The sequence below is a fragment of the Vigna unguiculata genome, chromosome 10 (assembly GCF_004118075.2).
Source record: "Vigna unguiculata cultivar IT97K-499-35 chromosome 10, ASM411807v1, whole genome shotgun sequence".
NCBI lineage: Eukaryota > Viridiplantae > Streptophyta > Magnoliopsida > Fabales > Fabaceae > Vigna > Vigna unguiculata.
This window is the reverse complement of record NC_040288.1, coordinates 23,449,828-23,461,980: the sequence shown is the minus strand read 5'-3', so window position 1 is coordinate 23,461,980 and position 12,153 is coordinate 23,449,828. Positions and strand designations below refer to the sequence as shown.

Here is a 12,153-nt window from a genome sequence, read left to right as displayed (position 1 = left end):
CCATGCTTCAAACGTGTCTTTGGAACAAACAGGCCTACCACGCTTCAGGCGTGTTATGAATTAATATCAAATATACTCGAAGCATTAACAGTTGGTATATATGATTTGATTACCTTTTATGTTAGTAAGAGTATTTAGTAATTGATTGACTAATTTTGTAAATGAATTATCCTTTGAACTTCCAATTCACATTCTTTTGTACGAGGATCAAGATAAGATAATGATAATTCATTCCAACCAATATTCTTTTCCAATTGTTTTCTTTCTCCCCCTAATGTTGGAAAAACTTTATTCATCAAAGTGACAGTCAAAAAGTCGAACGGTAAATAAGTCTCTTGTTGGTAGTTCAAGATATTTTATTATTGAGAGAGAATCATATCCAACATATATTCTCAATCGTCTCTAAGGACCCATCATAGTCCCTTCTGGTGGGAAAATTGAGACATATACACTACACTAAAAAAAATTCTTACATGAGAATATTAGGTCATTGACCAAAATCCAACCGCATAATAGAGTATTTGTGATAACTTGTTGACATGATGCAAATCAATAATGCAACATGCAAAATTGCATATCTCCAAGTAGCCATTAGAAGATTAGCTCTCATAAGTAATGATCTTGCAACCAATTTTAGACGTTTTAGTAATGATATCGCAAGTCTATTTTGAGTATGAACATGTGCTACTGGATGCTCAACTTCAATTACAATTGATATACAATACTCATGAAAAGCATGAGATGTAATTTCACCAATATCATCAAAACATATTTTCTTAATCGGATAATCTGGGAAGTGAGCTCTTAACTATACTAATAACTTTGCAAATACTTTTTGTGAGCTGATAATAAACAAATATGTGGCCATCTAGTTTATACATCAACTAAAACCATGAAATATATAAATGATCCACATGGTGGGTGTATTGGACCACAAATATCACCCTATATTCGTTCTGAAAATGAGATTGACTCATTTCTAATTTTTCTGGTGATGGTCTTATTATCAACTTCTATGAATGTATAGTACATGAGAACTCATTGGTCTGAAGAATTTTCTTGACTCTTAAGTGGGTGTCCACGTGAGTTTCTTAACCCTTTTTTTTTCGCATCATAAAAGATCCAGGATGACTCAACTGATCATACCAAGCAAGGAATTGTTTTTCATTCGTAAACTTCTGGTTTACCATGACATGCATTTGAATTGTACTAATATATGCGTAGTACAAATCATCCAACTAATCATGCCAAAAAAGACATTCATCTTGATTCATAAACTTCTTATTTACCATGACATGCTTTTCAATTCTACTAATTTATGTGTAATGCAAACCATAAGAGAATGTTCATAATTTCTCCAATACATTTTTTTTTCAACTCAATTGTAGAGATATAAAGATATTTCATATATTTTCCATTGTTTGTCTCAATATGATATCCATTAAGACAAATATCCTTAAAACTTAATAAGTTTCTATTCAACTTCTTGATAGAAGTATAATAGCTCTTCCAGAGCCTTCAAATATATTTGTAGTTATATAAATAATACTAACCTTGATGTCTCGTATTATCAAACAAAAGAAAAATTTATTACTCTTGAGAATTGTATAAGTTGTTGCACTATCAATAAGAAACATATCCTCATCATTGGTAATAGTGCCAATATTCATTCTTCATATAAACGTAAATATCAATATGATATTTTTTTCACACTCTCATAACCAATGATGTGACCAATGCTTCCATTTGGTTTAGCAAAGAAAATAATAATATCAAGATGAGTAGCATCCATATGGCCATAATCAGAATCACTATCTTCATAGTCAAAGTGTGGTTTTATGTTCTTCTCATTATTTGTAGATGCTTTGGTGTACGACAAGTACAACTAAAATGACCTTTACCACTATAATGATAATATATACTTTTATCTTATTTGTCAATATTTTTCACATTTTCCTTTTTCCTTTTTCCTTTTTCACATTATTGTGCCACTTCTGGTGACAAAATGTGTCTTTGAAATTACATTTATGACCATGTACATAATCAATATAACAATCATGAAAATATAAATCAAATATTGTTGCATTCACTTCTAGGAATGGAGCAAAACCAGTTGGGCGAATCTCATGATTTTTCATCAAAACTTCATTGTTTTGTTTAGCCATACAAAGGCGTGAAATAAATTCATAATATTTGTGAAATTTTTTTCACAATATTGTTCTCACAGGAGCAAATTAGTTGCTCATATACTTTATTTTTTTCTTTAATGATATCATTAAGACCCATTGCATCTAAATGTATTTCATCATTTAATATCCAATATAAGTAATTCTTACTTGTAATATCAAGGGTCACAAATCCCACAAATTCAAAATTTGTAAGGTTTGACATGTTTAGAATTAGCATAACAAATAATAGTAATAGTAATAATACTAATAATAATAATAATAATAATAATAATAATACTACTACTACTACTACTATTAATAATAATAATAATAATAATAATAATAATAATAATAATAATAATAATAATAATCAGACAAAGATGAAGATTGATAAAGTTAAATCATTCTTACGACGAAAATAACAATATAAGATAAAATTGATAAATTATAAGTGAAGAAAGGATTAAGAAGAGTCTAGACTAAGACATGCAAAACATTGTCCTCAAAGAGAAAAAACTTCCACTAGCCCTCAGTTGGTTGCACTAACTCTCAGTTGATTGGAATATCGTGTTGATAACGTGTTATAAAATAAAACTAATAATATAGAGAAGAATAGATAATAGAAGGAAGAACAGAGAATGAGAGAATATGGAGCAACTTTTTTGTGTGAGCTTATACTAGAAGGAAGAGTCCTATCTATAGATACAACATGGTAATCCAGAAAAGATATAAATCAAATAGTTAATAAAAAATATTACATAAAGAGTAATGAATATATAAGTATCAATCATATCAATGATATGATTGTATCAAATCAATGGACGACTATTAATTCATAACCTTATTAATATTTAGAATATTCTAAAATACATAGTTTTGGAATTGTTAATTAAACAAAACCTTAAATCCTAATTCCATCAATTATTTTGAATTTTTTTCATTCATTTTCTTTCTTAAATGTATTTTCAGAAAAAAAAAACATGAACAGTCATGTTAAATAAAATTTAATTTCTTCATATACCAAATGAAATTCAAAATGGAGTAAATAAAATTCATGAAGATGTCAAAATAGTTGTAATATATATGTTTACTTAGTTAATAACAACAAATATGTAAATGAATTTCAAAAAAACATATATCTTTTTCAATTTTATTCGATATAATTGTATTTCTAACACGAACTCAATTATTTATATTTATATTATTTATAATTTGTCATTTCAAAAAAAAACTAAAATATGAATTTGTACTGAAACATGAAACATGATAATTGCACTAGATGAGTCCACCAATCGTCTGATTTTTATATTTTTACATAGTCTATTCATTATATTTATTTTGAATGATTTACTATTTATGGTTTTAGATTTGCTATTTACATTTTCTTTTATGTATTGTCTAACCTTTGTATCCTTTCAAGATTTACTCTTTACGTTTTTTTTCATGTTCTATCATTAATAGTTTTATATAACATTTTGGATGATATAACTTTTGTATTTTTACAGATTTGACTTAATGGTTTCTGTATCATTCACCCTTTCTTTTATACAATTTATTATTTACATTTTTATACATTTTCTATTTCATTTAAAATTAAATTTAAATTCTTTATTTTGATTAATTCAATAAGAATATATTATTTAAAATAATTATATATGATATATTTTATTATATATATATAATTTAAATATATTTCTCTAAACAATCAAAATATTATTATTTAATTTTATTAAATAAAATATTTATATTAAATTATAACTATAGTATTTATGAATTCAAATTTATAAAATAAATATGTTATAATTTTTAAAATCCCGTGCATATATTATTTATGAATTCAAATTAATAAAATAAATATGTTATAATTTTTAAAATTCCGCGCACGTAAAAATACTAATACAAGACAAAGTTCGGAGTAAGAAAATAATGAAATTAATAATAGCATTGAAAATGTGGGCCTGGAGTGAACCTTCAAGAAACCCAACTGGAACGTTCCTAAAAAGTGGCGATGGTGGGTTCCTAGTGAAAGTCACCATTGACCAAAGACTTTCCCGTGGAAGAAGTTGCGAGCTTTTACACATAACAAATATGCTTTTGGAAATGGGAACAACTATTTGTATTTCAGTTTTCTACGGTTATCATAGTTACAATCTACAATGAGAACCGAGTTAGTCTCAGCACTTGTGGTGATGCCATTGTTTTGGCTGTGCCTCTGTAACAACCTGTTTGTGGTTTCTGGCCTTTGTCATGATGATCAGAGGTCATTGCTGCTCCAACTCAAGAACAACCTCACATTCGACTATGAGAACAGACTAGATTCATGGAATCCAAGTAAGGATTGCTGCGGCTGGATGGGGGTATCTTGTGACAAGAAGGGACATGTTACTGCCCTTGACCTCAGTGGAGAATCAATCACTGGTGCTATTGACGATTCAAGCAGCCTTTTCGGTCTTCAACATCTCCAGAAATTGAATTTGGCTCATAATAACTTCAACTCTGTCATTCCATCTGCATTCAAAAGGTGTTGACAAACAAGTCTCTCGGGATAAACACTCTTTGTATTCAGATTTGTTGTATTTGAAATGAAGCACTACATGGTCCTTTTATAGGTCTTTGGACATGACCCTTCAACTACATTCATTAAATATAACTACTACCTAACTCACAATTAATGAACTTTATTGCATGCTTAATCATAGCTAGACCCACTATCAACCTTTTGCAATCTCCTAGACAATTAATATAACAACTTCCAACTACCCACATTTAAGTTTACCTAACAAAATCTCCCCGTAAACTTAAATACTCTTCTTGTCCTTCATTCCGAGTATCATCTTATTGTTCTCGAACAGAGAGGATGGCAGCGGCTTTGTAAACATATCTGCAGGTTGTGCTCGACTTTCAACGTACTCCAACTCTACATTTCCTTCTTTCACTTGTTCTCGGATGAAGTGAAATCGAACATCAATGTGCTTGCTTCTCTCATGATTGACCGGGTTCTTTGCCAATTCAATGGTCGACTTGTTATCAACTCGGATCGCATTCCCCTTTTCTTGCTTCAATTCTAGTTTGCTTAGAAGGTTTCTAAGCCAAACTGCATGGCAGACACTCCAAGATGCTGCAACGTACTCTGCTTCACATGTTGACAGTGTTACAATGGGTTGTTTCTTTGAAAGTCAGGTGAACGTCGTGCTCCCCGTGAAGAATACATATCCAGACGTGTTTTTCCGGTCATCAGCATCTCCACACCAATCACTGTCTGAGTAGCCGACTAGTCAGTAATCATCCGTCCTAGTATACATCAGACCAAGTGACACAGTTCCTCTCACATACCTTAAAATTCTCTTTCGGGCCTTCCAATGAGTATACCTTGGTTCCTCCATATACCGACTTGCTATTCCAACACTCAACATTAAATCTGGTCTGGTATTTGTAAGATACCTGAGACTTCCAATCAGACTTCGGTATTTGCTCGCATCAACTAGGTCTCCATCTGCATACTTAGAAAGTTTTGTGCCCGGTTCCATAGGGGTGGAAACCGGGTTGCAACTCGTCATCTTGAACTTCTTTAAGACATCATCGGCATACCTTTCCTGCGACACAAAGATACCGTCCTTCCCTTGAATGACTTCCAAACCAAGGAAATACTTCATAAGACCTAAGTCGGTCATCTCGAACTCCTTCTTCATCACTTCTTTAAATGCTTCAATTAGCTCAGCATTATTCCCCGTGAAGATAAGATCATCGACATAGAGGGCAATGAACATCACGTCTTCTCCTTTCTTCTTTATATAAAGAGCATGTTCATAAGGGCATTGCTCATACCCATTCTTTTTGAAGTAAGTGTCGATTCTTTCATTCTATGCTCGTGGAGCTTGCTTCAGGCCATAAAGTGCCTTCTTCAATCTCAACACTTTCTTCTCTTCGCCTTTTCGCATGTATCCAAGTGGTTGTTCAACATATACTTCCTCCTCCAAGACTCCATTCAGAAATGTTGACTTCACATCCATCTGCAAGATTGTCCATCTGTGTTGAGCTGCTAAGGAAATCAACAACCTGATTGTTTCCATCCTTGTTACTGGAGCGAATACTTCGTCATAGTCTATTCCTTCCTTCTGCTTGTACCCCTTCACTACGAGTCGAGCTTTGTATTGCTCAACTTCTCCTTCAACGTTCGTTTTCTTCTTGCATACCCACTTTACGCCAATAAGCCGAGCTCCTTTGGGTAGATCGGTTAGCTCCCACGTGTTGTTGCGTTCGATTGCTCTGATCTCTTCATTCATTGCCATTTGCCACTTTTCCTCCTGCACGGCCTCTTCAAAGCTCAAGTCTTCCGAATCTGCCAAGAAACATACAACATGTACTTCGTCAGTCGAGTTGTATATGTCTTGCAAGTTTCGCGCTCTAGGCTGTAGAGGTTCATCTTCTTCATCAGAAGTCTCATGATCTCTCACAGCTGGTGGTGTATCTACTTCCAAGCTTCTAGACTCCTTCTCCGAGTTGTTCCACTTGCTCTCTTCATCAACTTGAACATCTCGGCTCATAATCACTTTCTTTGTTATTGGGTTGAACAACCTATACGCCTTAGTTTTTTCATCGTACCCAATAAACACATATTTCTTGCTCCGATCTTCAAGTTTGGTCCTTTGTTGAGTTGGAACAGGACCATAAGCAATGCTGCCAAACACTTTGAGGTGAGACACACTCGGCTTTCTTCCACTCCAGACTTCTTGCGGTGTTTTCTCGTTCAGCTTAGCATGTGGACATCTATTTTGCACATAGATGGCACATTGCACTGCTTCCGCCCAGAACTCCTTAGGCACATTCTTGCTTTTCAACATTGTACGAACCATGTCAAGTATGGTTTGATTTTTCCTCTTAGCTACTCCATTCTGTTGGGGTAAGTATGGTGCTGTCAGAAATCTCCTTATTCCTTGCTCCTCACAATATTTCATGAGCTCGGATGAGATGAACTCGCCTCCTCGGTCAGACCTAACAGATTTGATAGGTATGTCGGTCTCCTTTTCAACCATTGCCTTGAACCTTTTAAACACTTGGAACACCTCGGATTTCTCCTTCAAAAAATACACCCATATTTTTCTTGAAAAATCATCTATGAAAGAAATGAAATACCTTTTCCCACTGAAAGATTCAAGGGTAATTGGTCCACAAATGTCTGTGTGAATTAATCTGAGTTGTTCCTTTGCCCGGTACTCGGCAGTCCTCGAAAATGAGGTCCTTGGATGCTTCCCGAGCACACACTCTTCACAAAATTTCTTTTCAAACTCCACCGTTGGGAGTCCTCGCACCATCTCCTTTTTCACCAACTCGGCCAACCCACCAAAATGCAAGTGGCCAAACCGGAAGTGCCACTTCATAGCTTCATCCTTCACGTCAAGTTTCAAGCACCTTTCTTGGACTATTTTTAGGTCCAGCTTGTACATCCCGTTCTTCTTCATCTCTACTCGAGCAATCAATAGATCTGACTTGTCTTTCAAGTATAGTACTCGATCTTTAATCAGAACCGAGTAGCCTTTCTCCATCAGCTGGCACATGCTCAATATGTTGCTCATGAGATCGGGTACATAGTACACATCTTTGATTTCTCCAACTCGGTTGTTCTTCTACAGGTACCAGATTGTACCCCGGCCTTTTACTGCCACCTTTGATGCATCACCAAATGATACGTGTCCAGCCTCAACTTTGGTGAGCTCCTTAAAAAGATTCTCATCCCCACACATGTGGTTGCTTGCTCCTGTATCAAGGTACCAAAATGAGTTGTCATGACAGCTCGGACTTAGCTCGGAACCTGATCTCTTGGACATCATCAATATTCCTTCTTCCTCAGCATCCCCAGAAAGGAAGTTCCTTTCCTTCTTGCTTTCAGATCGGCAATCCTTCGCGAAATGTCCAACCTTCCCACAATCGTAACATTTGACTCCTGAGTAGCAGTCTTTAGCAAAATGACCGTACTTACCACATTTGAAGCACTCAACTCCTCAGTTGTTCGAATGACCTCCTCGGCCTCTACCACCACGACCTCCACCTTATCCTCGTCCATGCCAATTTTGTTGGCCGACCTGTTCTTAACCTCTTTCATATCCTCCTCTGCCTCTACCACCTCGGCCTCGGGTGTTTTGAGTATAAGGAACCTTCTTCTCCCTAATGGTTGCCTTTGCTTGGAGTGCTTGATCAAGGGACTCCTCCTTCTTCTTCCTTCTCCGCTGCTCATGCGCTTCAAGCGACCCAACAAGCTATCCACCAAGAGCTTTGTCAAGTCCTTTGATCCCTCTATTGCGCAAAGTATATTCTCGAAGTCGTCGGTTAACGACCTCAAGATTTTCTCCACCACTCGATAAGCGGGCAGCGTCTCTCCATTTCTACCGAGCTGATTTGCTACGGTCTCAACTCGGGAGACGTACTCGGCAACCCCTTCATCTTCCTTCATCCTCATCCTTTCAAGCTCGCCTCTGAGAGTTTGAAGTCGAACTTGCTTCACACGGTTATCCCCTTTGTATGCCTTCTCCAGAATATCCCACGCTTCTTTTGAAGACATAACATTTGCTATCTTCTCAAAGCCGGACTCATCAACAGCTCTGTACAACACGTACAAAGCCGTTTTGTCCTTTGCTCGTGTTGCTTTTAACATAGCAATCTGGGCTATCGTCATTTCTCCAATATCCTCTGGTTCTTGGTGCCCATTTTCGACCACCTCCCATACTTCTTGGGAACCAAGGAGCCTTCATCTGTAGGCTCCAGTTATCATAGCTAACGCCTTTTGATAACTTCGGCAGGGGCATGCTGTTAGCTAAGCTGGCCATCTCTATCAAACTCTCTAACTCACTCAAACACTCAGGCTCTCAAGCTCTGATGCCAATTTGTTGACAAACAAGTCTCTCTGGATAAACTAATGAACTCTATTGCATGCTTAATCATAGCTAGACCTACTCTTAACCTTTTGCAATCTCCTAGACAATTAATATAGCAACTTCCAACTACCCACATTTAAGTTTACCTAACAAAAGGTTGGAAAATTTGACCTATTTGAATCTATCATGTGTGGGCTTTCTAGGTCAGATTCCAGTAGAGATTTCTCAAATGATAAGGTTGATTACTCTTGATCCCTCTTGTTTTTCTAATTTTGGGCTAAAGCTTGAGAACCCAAATCTACGAAAGCTTGTCCAAAATATCAGCAGTATTAGGCAACTGTATTTGGATGGTGTAAGTATATCAGCTGCTGGACATGAATGGTCCAGCGTTTTGATGTCACTGCATGACCTGCAAGAAGTTCGCATGTCAGGGTGCGATCTCTCAAGACCCCTGGATCCTTCTCTGTCAAGACATGAAATTCTATTTGTGATTGTTCTTGATGGGAACGATTTATCATCTGCAGTGCCAGAAACATTTGCCGATTTTAAATTTCTGACCATCTTAAGTCTTTGTTGTTGCCAGTTGACAGGAACATTTCCGCAGAAGATCTTCAACATTGGAACATTGTTAGTTGTTGACGTATCCTGGAACAACGATCTCCAAGGCTTTTTTCCGGACTTCCCACTAGGATCTCTTCAGACTTTAATAGTAAGTGGCACAAAGTTCTCTGGAGCATTTCCACGCTCTATTGGTAACATGAGGAACTTATCTCGCTTGGATTTTTCTTATTGTCAATTTAACGGAACAATTCCCAATTCACTGTCAAACCTAATAGAACTCAGTTACCTGGACTTGTCATATAACAACTTCACAGGTCAAATGCCATCATTTAATATGGCCAATAAGCTTACGCTGCTAGACCTTTCTAATAATGGTTTGAGTGGTCCAATTCCATCGTCTCACTTTGAAGGACTGAACAATCTTTTTACCATTGACCTCAGTAATAACGCGATTAGTGGGAGCATTCCTTCATCCCTTTTTACACTCCCACAGCTGCAAAATATTGTGCTTTCTAATAATCGGTTTGGTTAACTAGACGAATTCACCAGTGTGTCTTCTTCCAAATTAACCACCCTCGATTTAAGTAGAAATAATCTATCAGGGCCTTTTCCAACATCTATATACCAACTCAGTGGAATCTCAGTCCTCGTACTTTCTTCAAACAACTTAAATGGGACAATACATCTGAATAAACTTTCGGAGTTCAGAAATTTAACTACATTAGATCTTTCATACAACAATTTATCAGTCGAGGCGAATTTTACAAATGCTGACGCATCTTACTTTCCCAGCATAACAAATCTACGGTTGGCATCCTGCAACTTGAAAAGTTTTCCTGGTTTCTTGAGAAATCACTCAGAAATACACTTTCTAGATCTTTCTAATAATCACATCCAAGGAATAGTACCCAACTGGATTTGGAAACGGACTCTTGCGGAGCTTGATATTTCTCATAATTTGTTGACTCATTCAGAAGGACCTTTGCGTAATTTTTCTTTCAATTTGTATATTCTTGATCTTCACGATAATGAACTTCAGGGCCAAATACCTTTTATTCCTACAGAGGTGGAGTATTTGGATTTCTCAAGAAATACTTTCGGAGGCGGTATCCCTGATTCCCTCTGCAATGCTTCATCTCTTTGGCTGCTTGATCTTTCCGATAACAATATTTCTGGACAATTCCCTCGTGTTTGTTGGAAATGAGTGGGAATCTTCAGGTATTAAATCTTAGACAGAACCGTCTCATGGGCCCTTTCCCAGATATCTTTTTAGCTACCTATACTCTAGAGATACTGGATCTCCGTGATAATAAATTAGATGGAAAGATTCCGAAGTCTCTTTCTAATTGCACATCGTTAGAAATATTGAACCTCGAAAAAAACAAGATTATGGATGTCTTTCCGTGCATGTTAATGAAGATATCCACACTCCGGGTCTTAGTCTTGCGAGAAAATTATTTTTATGATCACATTGGATGTCCAAACACCAATGCCACATGGCCCGTTCTTCAAATAGTCGATCTAGCAATTAACAATTTCAGTGGCAAGCTACCTCAAACCTTCTTCACAAGGTGGCAAGCAACGGTGTCTGATGAAAACCAACCAGCATACACGGTAAAACGTATCCATTATGATTTTAAGGTTTATTATGATTCAATGACAGTTACAATGAAAGGGCAACGGAGGGATCTGGTTAAGATTTTAAGTGTTTTCACTTCGATTGACTTCTCATCCAACCATTTTGAAAGAGAAATACCAAAACAGCTATTTGACTTTAAGGAACTCTATGCACTGAACTTGTCAAACAATGCTTTTTCTGGCAAAATTTCACCGTCAATTAGAAATCTGAAGGAGCTTGAGTCCCTAGATTTATCAAATAACTCACTGGAAGGAAATATTCCCACAGAGCTTGCAAGTTTATCTTTCCTATTATTCCTGAACCTCTCCTCGAATCATTTGGTGGGAAAGATCCCAACAGGTACCCAACTTCAGTCATTTCCAGCTTCTTCCTTTCAAGGCAATGATGGCCTCTACGGTCCTCCATTGACGGATGAATTTGATAGCAGAGAGCCAGGGGTGTTACAACAACATCAAACCTTAGTTTCTACCATTGATTGGAATCTTCTTAGTGTGGAACTGGGACTGATTTTTGGCCATGGAATGATTTTTGGTCCACTCTTGTTTTGGAAGCAATGGAGGATTTGGTACTGGCAACTTATTAACAAAATTCTCTGTCGGATCTTCTCTCAACTCTATTTTGAATATGCAACAAAGAGGGGTCAAACCTATACAACTCTAAGATGAACGAATCATGATAAATCATTTAATCTTTTGTCATGTTTATTTTTCTCAATTCAATAAATATATTTTCAAGTTGTATAGATTAAAAAAATTTAAGTACATTGATATATTTTAACAGTTAACTATTTTTTTATGTGAACTTTAACATAAAATTGAAATTCATCTTTGTTCAAAATTTGATATATTTTTTATTATCAAACTTCAATGATGAATGAATAGCATCATTTGAATCCAATTATGTAGAGATGTCAAAT

The 12,153-nt window shown here is 36.0% G+C and overlaps 1 pseudogene; it reads left to right on the top strand.

The window, feature by feature from the left end:
- Positions 1-4,226: 4,226 nt before the first annotated feature.
- Positions 4,227-11,902, top strand: LOC114165419 (annotated as a pseudogene).
- Positions 11,903-12,153: the final 251 nt, after the last annotated feature.